A 10,482-nucleotide genomic window follows, 5' to 3' on the forward strand; every position below is an offset into this window, starting at 1 on the left:
TCCCAACTTCCACCTACGCTGGGAGATAAACTCTGCAAATTAACTTCTGAACTCGGGGGGCTGCACTGACCAAGGACAGAAACTGTGGAAGGGGCGATTTTTGGGTTGCTGGACTTAAGATTCTGAGGGGAAAAGGACACTGCCAAATTTACTTTGGCATGGGCCTTTTGCTCATGGTTTGTGTTATGAAACCTGTTTGTGGTGTTTTCCCAACATAATGCCACATTGTTTCCCTCCTTTATTAACAGGCTTTTGCTACACTCAGACTCTGTGCTTGCGAGAGGAAAAGTATTGCCTCTTCAAGGCACCCAGGGGGGCGGAATGTAATTGTCCCAGTCACTGGATGGGGGCTTGAGACGCTTGTGCATTGTGTTATTGAAACAGAACCCCTAGATACTGAACCCGGCCCTTGTTGCTGCCAACTCTGACAGGCAGAAGGGTTACACATGGAATTCTGAAAATATCATGGGTAGACCTTGGAACCAACTAAACAGAACTGGAGATGATTGGAACTCAGCAAATACTAGTCAGAGATCATATGAAAAAACAGCTTTGATTTGCAGGGCACATTTTCAGAGGTTGAGAGGGGGATGCATGTTTACGGGCACTGGAAGGGAAAGCTGATGACAAAAGAAGAAGGGGCAGAAAAAGATGATCTTGGACAGATGCTGTGGTTTCCTGGGTGGATCAAAAGGACTATTCATCCACAGAATGATTAGCAGAGGCTCATACAGAATGGACGACCATTGTTGCAAGCCTCCAGGAATGGAGATGCCACAGAAGAAGAAGTCACCATAGTGCTTTGCAGTCACTGCAACTGGCTGATGCTAAATGCACCTCTGCCTAATACATCCATGGGGTCATCTGCATCACTGGCAGCAGCTGTGTATTGCCACTGCCTTAAACCTATCTCCAGGCCTCTCTGTGAATCACTTGGTGGTCTCAGTCTAATTCATAGCAGCAGTGGGCCTGAATGAAGATTCCTGGATTTCAGGAAGTGAGACAAAAAAAGCTCAGATCCAAAAACACCCAATAAATGTGGTGAGCTTCAGAATCCAGAACTGAATTTCACAGCCCTGGTCATTCGCTTGTCATTAGTTGGACAAGCAGCCACATGAAAACCACAATCCTGTGGATCGCACCAACAGGCCTCTTTACCAGCAGGCTCACAAGCCACATGAAGGGACAATAGACATGGAGTGTGAACAAACTTCTGGCTTCTGACCCATAAAAATGATCATCTTGGGGCCCTTATGCAGCATACTGCCTCATTGGGAAGGGGGCAAGGATAGTGGGAGAGAGCATGTGCACATGTATCTCTATTGATCTACCTAATCATCTCTTTATCTAACTATCCATCCATCCATCCATCCATCTGTATCATTATCTGTCAGCTGGGCACGGTCCAGAGATTTAACAAACCTCTCAAGCAATTGTGGGCCAAAGGCAGGAACAAAGTTACTCATTATTTTAATGGGTCCCATCGAGGGCCATTGGAATGGAAAAACTGCCGGGAAATGCAGGTCTCAGTGGCAGTCCCATTGCGGCTGATTAGAAAAGAGAGTCAGACGCATTGATTAAAGTTAGACAAAGGAAGGGACGGGTCTTTTCCTGTGTCAAGTAGCCCCTGATGGTTAAAGTGTAAGGGGTCTAGCCATTCATTCCCAGCCCCTGTGAAGGTTGATCCCTTCCTTCATCAATTCCATCAGACCCTCAGGTAGTGAGGGAATGTAAGGGGGAGGGATGACTGCAATGAAACGGACATGTAAACAAACTGCAGATTCCCACTAGGTTAGCGAAGACAGCCCGGCCCAGGTGTGGTGAGGAAAAGGCAGTTCCAGGTTTCTAGGCCTCAGTGACAGAGCTCAGCCAACATGCCTGGGTTGTGACAGGCATTGCTGTTGTGCCTACGAACCCCAGCTCTGCCGATGCCCTGAATCCTAACCCACAGCCCCCTCCGTTGTTCCGTCTCTGGGTTCTCACACACACACACAGCTCTGATGATGCACCTCAATCCCAGGCTGCAGCCCCTTGTTATCCCAGCCCTGGGCTCCCCCTGACACAACTCTACTCATGCGCTTCAATCCTGATCTGCTGCACCCTGAGCTTCCCCCACCCATGGACAGGTCTGTCATTGCCCCTCACTCCTGATCTGCACCCCCTGCTATCCGAGCTTTCGACTCCCCTCCCTGAAGCCCATTACTCCTGACCCACAATCCCTCTGCTATCCCAGAATTGGCTCCCTTCACTGCTTTGGTGACATACCTCAGTCCTGACTGACATTACCCCTACTATTCCTGTCCCAAAACTGCTCCCCAGCTTGGCCAATACATCACAATCATGACCTACAACCCCTCTGTCATTGCTGTCCGACCCCAAACGCACACCGCTGACAATGGTCCTCAGTCCTGACCCTCTGCTAGTCAAGTTCACGCCCACCACACACCCCTGTTTGAATGCGCTGATCCTGGCCCTTGCTAGCCCAGGCCTGACATCTTCAGAGCTCTGATATTTCGGCTGATTCCGACCCGCCAGGCCAGTCCTGGGACAGAGCTGAGCTGTCTCAATGCATCACAAAGCAGCTTGCACTTTCCATCCCCTACGCACACACACACACACACGCACTCTCGCACTGTGCTGTGCTCGTCCTGGACCCCACCTAGCGGCACCAAAGTACATTGGCCTTTACCTGTCACAGCCCCGACTATGCTTAACTTACACATGCCCATGGAACAACAAACCTATGTCAATCGGCAACCCATGCCACCTGCCAAAAGATGCCACACTGCACCAATCTTTGATATTCATTTTGGACGTGTGTACACCCCCCCCCCCAAAAGATTGAAGTCCAGCCAACAGGGGCAGTAAGAGTACACACACTCACCCCCCCCCCCCCCCCCCAGATCTTATTGCCTCCAGAAGGGGGTAACAAGACATACACACACACACTAACACAATCCACATACACACTGAGCAGGACTCATTTTTCCACCAGGGGGCAGGAATCACACACACACACAAAACCTGCTTCCCCCAACGTGTCAACAACAGACAGAGACACATGCACCCTGAAACACTCATTCCATGCAGCAGGAACACACACACAGGGAGAGGGAGAACAGGGCTGGTGACCGCCATCAGGGCAAAACACCGACCCCCAGTGATTCCTGCACAGAGACGGAGGCGCTCGACTGGCCCGCAGAACTCTCCGCGCAGAGACTGGCTTTGCCCCGGACACGGCATGTGGCACTGAGAGGGTGACTGAGGTTGAAGTTACTAACCAAAATTAATTGTGTCGCCAACCCCCCCAAGCAGGCGAGGAAAACCTCAGTCTTAAACATCATGGACCAGACCTTCAGCTGGTAGAAAGTGGCCATAGCTCCATTGGAGTCAATCCCCGCTGGTGGCAATGGGCCATAGCTCAATTGAAGTCAAACTCCTTGTGTGATTTACGTAAATCACTTAATCTGCCCCGTGCCTCAGTTTCCCCATTGGTAAAACTGGGATAATCGCACTTCTCACCCTCATAGGCTGTTATGATGTTAAAATCTCTTCATGACTGTGAGACGCACAGACACCACAGGGATGAGGCCTATGTAAATACCTAGAACATATAGATTGGTGGATTTGCAGCATCTGAGGAGCCAGCCTTCTGTGCCTCAGTTCCCCTCCCTTTAACATGGGGATAATTCTATCTCCCTACCCCACATGAATCATGGGAGGTTACATTTATCATTGGTTGTGGAGTGCTCAGACTCTACCATGCTTGGAAGCATTTCGCTACCTACATAGACATTGTAGTCCCAAACAATGGGCCCTAACCCCACTGAGATCAAAGACCAAGCTCCCATTGGCCTCAGTGTTACCAGGACTGGGGCCTGCATGTGGTACTTCCTGATGAATTACCAGTACAGAGGCAAATCTCTGTCCATGCCTGAGGCACTGTGATTCCATCCAAATTTCAAGTGCCCTCAACATGGCTAACGACCTGTTTTGGTTTAGCAACCTTTGACTCCGATTTTAGGGCCATAAGGGACCATCATGATCATCTAGTCTGATCTCTTGCACATGGCAGGCCTCAGAACCTCCTCCTTCCCCTCCTGTAGTAGACCCATAACCTCCGGCTGAGTTACTGAAGTCCTCAATTCTTGATTTAAAACTTCAAGTTACAGAGAATCCATCATTTACTCTCGTTCAAATCAGCAAGTGACCTGTGCCCCATGCTGCAGAGGAAGGCGAAAGCGGGCGAGACCCACCTGTCTATAAGAATTCTCTGTAGCCCTCTTCATCTAGCGACCCATCTCCAGCCATTGGAGCTATTTGCTAATAGCAGTGACAGATGGGCCATATGCCGTTGTGACCGACAGACAGACAGGAAGCATTTGGAAAAGGATCATGATAGAAAAGTAAAAAGAAGAGACTGAGAGTACGGTTCATGTCAAAGAGATTCTGTTTACTTTATATGATCGCTAGAGAGCAGCACAGGGTCAGAAATGAGAAGGAAGCAGCATTATAGGAAATGGATGGAAGGAGACAATAATTCATAGATTTGAAGGCCAGAAGGGACCACTGTAATTGTCTAGTTCAACCTCCTGTTTAACACAGGCTGTAGGACTTCTGTGAATTAATTCCTGCTTCAAATCCAATAGTTGTGATTGAACTAGAGCAGATCTTATAAAAACAAATTCAGAAAGGCAGATCCTCTGTGAAATGACAATGATGAATATGAATAATATACATTAAAATCACATTATTATTGTTGTTGTTATGACCACTTTCTGCGGTTGATAGTCGTCTAGTGAGTGATTTTCAATCATTTTCGTACCCAGAGGCCCAAACTGAGATCTGGGCGGAGCAAAACAGTGTTAGACAGTCCCTGCATTAAACAGCTTACAGACTAAACAGAGAAAGCAGACAAAGGGATGGAAGGGAAACTGAGGCACAGAGGATGGAAGTCACTTGCCCAAGGTCACACAACCTGTCAGTGGCAGAGCCAGGAATAAAACCCAGGGCTCCTGCTTCAAATCTTAGAATAGAAAAGTTTAGAATATAATTCATTTGAACGTTATGGTATTGGAATGAAAATTAACAGGCATGTTTATAGCATCATCATCATCATCATCTTGCATTACTATAACACCCAGATGCTCAAGTCAAGACCAAGGCCCCATTGTGCCGGGGGCTGTACAAACACATAGTGAGAAACAACCCATGCCCAAAAGAGATTATGATTAGGCTCAAAAGATTAGATTTGTACTGATAATGTCAATAAACGTCAGTTAGACCGGACACATACAAATGGACAAAAATGTTTCCATCGATAATAATCAACATTTGCAGACAGGCAAAATAAGAAAAATGCTGCTTGAGAACTTATCAGAGTTCGATGTAAGGTGATTTACTTTGTATATTTTGACACGCGTTGTTGACAATTTTAATTGATATAAAGCTTTAATATAAAGTGTTTTAATTGATATAAAGCTTTAACTTTTTGAATCTCAACATCTACTGTTGTTCTATAATTATTGTCTGATCCCCCCTCCACTGCCCAATGTCTTTCTTCCCCACATAATTTCCCACAACTGTGACCACATAAAATCAGTAAAATCTGAAGAAAAAAAACCCCTTAAAAATAAGCATCAATATTATCGGCCGAAGTGATTTAAAAATCAAATGGTGGCAAGCTCACTGAAAATGGAAATAGACATGACAGACAAAGGCGGGAAGGAAACAAAGGCCCAGAGAAGTGAATAGGCCCAGAGAAGTTAATTGAATGAAGTCATTTAAATACATGCGGAGTGATGGGAAATGTTATACTTTCATAGTTTGATAGTGTTGAAGGCCAGAAAAGACAACTAGATCATCTAGTCCAGTGTTTCTCAAACTGGGGGTCCCAACCCACAAGGGGGTCATAAATCTATTGTAGGGGGGTCACAAGAGCAGCGGCTGCTGGCCGGGCAGCCAGCTCCGAAGGCAGAGGAAGGGTGGCATAGGGTAGTGGGGTCACCACAGCCTGAAATATTTTCAAAGGGGGTCCCAGCAAAAAAAGTTTGAGAACCCCTGATCTAGACTCACTTCCTCCTCTATAAGACAGGCTGTTAAACTTCACCCAGATACCCCTAAATAGTGCTGGATACAATTTGTTGGATGAATAGTTTATTTGCAGTAAAAAACACTTTCATGTAACCCAAGCTATTCATGAATTTTTACACAAATTTGCCAAATAGTTTTGGACAATTTTGGGGGAGGAGACTGAGGCACCTTTCAGAAAACAGCAGTGCCCTTCTTGCAACCTTTAGCCCAATGCTGGGGGCACTTACCTGGGATGCGGAAGACCCAGGTTTAATTCACCCCTCTGTGTCAGGGCTGGTACACGGACAGCCTGTGTGTACAGTCAGCTGCTAAGTGGCAGACAGGCGATAAGTAGCGGGGTTGGGAGTGAGCTGGGTCAGAATGCCAGGAAGTCAGGGCCAGGCACCAAGTTGCAGGCGGCAGGCAAATAGCAGAGTTGGGGCTGAGCCAGGTCGGGATATCAGGAAGTTGGGGTCAGGCGCCAGATAACAGACAGCAAGCAAATAGCAAAGTCAAGGACAAACCAGGGTCAGAAGCCCAAGTCTAGGGTCTACAGCAAGCAGAGACTGAAGCAGGGTAAATCCAGGTGCAGTTGCCCTGAACCGTCACACCAAGCTGAAGAGAAATGACTTGACCATGTTATTAGCAGAGCTGGGAATGGACTCCAGACAGACTGTCCCTGCCCCACTGATCTTGCAGTTTAAATAGATAAGAAAGAGAAGCGGTTGTAGGAGAAACAGAGGCACAGAGAGAGGGCAAATGACTTGCCCAAGGTCCACACAGAGGGTCACTGACAAAGTCAGGAATAGGACCCAGGTGGCCTGAGTCATGGCCTTGTGATCTAGTCAGAAACCCACAATTCCTGCCCCACCCCCACCCCCACCCATCTGGAAAGGCAGAAAATCCTAAATTCGTAAAGGGGTTTGTACTTAGTTGTACTAATTATTTGGCTTGCTGCATCCCCTAGAGGTATCTCTACACAGCCCGGGGCAGTAAGCCTCCGAGCTCAGGTTGACAGTCTCAGTCTTGCGCTACTGCACTGAAAATAGGTGGGCAGGTGTTGTGGCTTGAGCTGCAGGTCGGGCTCTGATGCCTAGCAATGGGGCTGGGCTTCAGAGCTTGCACTCCAGCCCCACCCAGAACGTCTGTACGGTTATTTTGAGCACAACAGCATGAGGCCTGCGAGCCGGAGTCTTTCGATCCAGGCTCTGAGTCTCGCTGCTGCACGCTGGGTAGACGTACCCCAGGAGCCCCAGTCATACACCAAGACCCTCTTCTGACAGGCACTGTACAAACACAGAACAAAGAGATGGTCCCTGCTCCAGAGTATTTACAATGTAAGTCTGCGGTTAGGCTTCTGATGACTTATTAACACTGATTCATGTAGTTGGACCCTCCACATCCAATGGAATTTGATGGTAGCTAAGTGACTAATTCCCTTCATCTCAACCACACCACATTTTACTTGGTGCATACATTTTGTGTTGCCCCTCTTCACAGGTGTGAATTTCAGCTTGAGTGGAAAACTCACCATAGGATCTGAACACGTTCAAGACATTAGTAGCCCACTGGAACAACTCACCAAGGGTAAAAGAATAAATGGACACAAATCAGATGTCAAGTATTATAACATTCATAAACCAGTCGGAGAACACTTCAATCTCTCTGGTCACGCAATCACAGACATGAAGGTCGCTATCTTAAAACAAAAAAACTTCAAATCCAGACTCCAGCGAGAAACTGCTGAATTGGAATTCATTTGCAAATTGGATACTATTAATTTAGGCTTAAATAGAGACTGGGAGTGGCTAAGTCATTGTGCAAGGTAGCCTATTTCCTCTTGTTTTTTCCTACCCCCCCCCCAGATGTTCTGGTTTTACTTGGATTTAAACTTGGAGAGTGGTCAGTTTGGATGAGCTATTACCAGCAGGAGAGTGAGTTTGTGTGTGTATGGGGGTGGGGGGGATGTGAGAAAACCTGGATTTGTGCTAGAAATGGCCCACCTTAATTATCATGCACATTGTAGGGAGAATGGTCACTTTGGATGAGCTATTACCAGCAGGATAGTGAGTTTGTGTGTGTGGTTTTTGGGAGGGGGGTGAGGGGGTGAGAGAACCTGGATTTGTGCAGAAAATGGCCCAACTTGATTATCATGCACATTGTGTAAAGAGTTGTCACTTTGGATGGGCTATCACCAGCAGGAGAGTAAATTTGTGTGGGGGGGTGGAGGGTGAGAAAACCTGGATTTGTGCTGGAAATGGCCCAACCTGATGATCACTTTAAATAAGCTATTACCAGCAGGACAGTGGGGTGGGAGGAGGTATTGTTTCATATTCTCTGTGTATATATAAAGTCTGCTGCAGTTTCCATGGTATGCATCCGATGAAGTGAGCTGTAGCTCACGAAAGCTCATGCTCAAATAAATTGGTTAGTCTCTAAGGTGCCACAAGTACTCCTTTTCTTTTCACCAAGGGTTGTGGTGGATTCTCCATCACTGACAATTTTTAAATCAAGAGTGGATGTTTATCTAAAAGATCTGCTTGAAGAATTACTTTGGGGCAGTTCTCTGGGCTGTGTCATGCAGGAGGTCAGACTAGACGATCCCTTCTGGCCTTGGAATTGATGAATTTATGGGAGAATAGCATGAATGGCAGTGCATTTAAAGAGGTGGGATTTTGAAGTCACCCAAGAGATTCAGGGCACCCATTTTCCATTCATGGGAATTTGACATCTATATCCCATAAAACCTCTAAACAGGTCCGATGTGGGACTGCAGTAATGCCTAGACCTTGTGCTGGCCCAATCGATCGGTGAATTTCACCCAGTGGGGAATAGACCAACTTGGATGTAATCAATATAAACAAGACTCATTGAGGATGCACATCTGGGGCTGCCTGCTGTCAGAGACAGGATACCGGACTCGATGGACCATGGGTCTGATCCAGTCTGGTAATTCAAGGCACCTGCACTGGTTCTCTAGATCCCACCCTGCACTGTTTAATGGCACCACACAGGGACTGGACTTGAGTAAAGAGAAGTGTAGGGTTGGATGTTAAAAAGGGGCCTAAGGGAGTTAGGTGCACAACTCCCACTGAAGTACAGTGGCATTTGGGTGCCAAACTCCGTTCGACTTCTTTGAAAATCCCACCTGGAACAAACCTGCTGGCTCAGTACTGGGCACTCTGCTAACCCCCAGTGAAGCATCCACACTCCATCCAGCACAGGAAAGGAGGAGTAATATCCTGATCCGGGAGGGGACCTGCAGGTTGCATGGGAGCAGCTGCAGCAGCCTGAGAGCTGGCTGCGAAGGAAGTCTGGATAGTAGGATCCTTTGAGTTGGAGTTGGAGGGCCCAAGAGCCAGACTTTGACACACCCTGCTGCTGCCAGGGGCGGCGATAGCCTCAACAAAGGAGCCGAGGGCTGCAGTCTGCAGGCAAGAGGAGGGTGCAGAATGGTTACACCAGGAGCTGGTCACCTTTTATACCCTGGGACTCCGCTGCCTCTAGCTGAGTTGGGAACTGTTGGGTGTCTCTCACTGAGTTTATAACCATTAAAGTAATGTGAAGGGAACTTCCATCTGTTTATTTCTGGTGACTCTCTCAGAAGAATCCCCTTCCTGAATTTGAACCTATGACTGGTTGGAGGAAACCATTGAGGGTTAGAGCCAGAAAATCCTAGTGTTGGAGCATGTGTTTTCAAGGTCACGGGACACTCAGTGGTCTCCCAGATGCCCTGGGGCAGGACAGTATTGCAGCAAGTCCATACAGTTGGGCTGGATACGGTTCTACCGACTACGCTACAGGCCAGGTTTGGAATGTTAGTCCAGCCTCTCAGACCTTTGATTGTTCAGCTAAATCAGAGCCTGGATCCACACATTCCTTGGGCTGGTGTTTCCTTTTGGCCAAAGCAAAATCCGACTGGTGAAGCTGAGTGACAATTAAAATGGATATCAGCCTCTGTGGTGATCAGTCCTGAATGTTCTGTCACTTATACTGGTTTAATGCTGGTGAAACTTCACTTAAGCTATTCCTGATCTACAGCACTGTGAGAGGAGAGCTAGCCCTAGGGCATTCAGTGGAGTCACTCCTGATTTACAGTGCTGTGAGAGGAGAGCCAGCCCTAGGGCATTCAGTGGAGTCACTCCTGATCTACAACTTGAGAAGTGAGAGAGGCATCAGGCTCTATCACAGCTTAAGTGTTCAGATCAGAGTGTCCGAGTCCCTGAAGATATTCGTGAGGAAATCCCACTATTTGCATCTTTGGATGTCTAAATACCTTGAAAAATCTGGCCCTTAGACACCTAACTCCTATTGACTAAGTGAGATTTGGGCACCTAAATCCCTTAAGTTCTTTTGACACTTCCAGCCTAAGCTTCAGATCTTCCTGCGAAGGTAACTATTATTAACCCC

The sequence above is a fragment of the Lepidochelys kempii genome, chromosome 14, assembly GCF_965140265.1.
Source record: "Lepidochelys kempii isolate rLepKem1 chromosome 14, rLepKem1.hap2, whole genome shotgun sequence".
Classification (NCBI taxonomy): Eukaryota; Metazoa; Chordata; order Testudines; family Cheloniidae; genus Lepidochelys; species Lepidochelys kempii.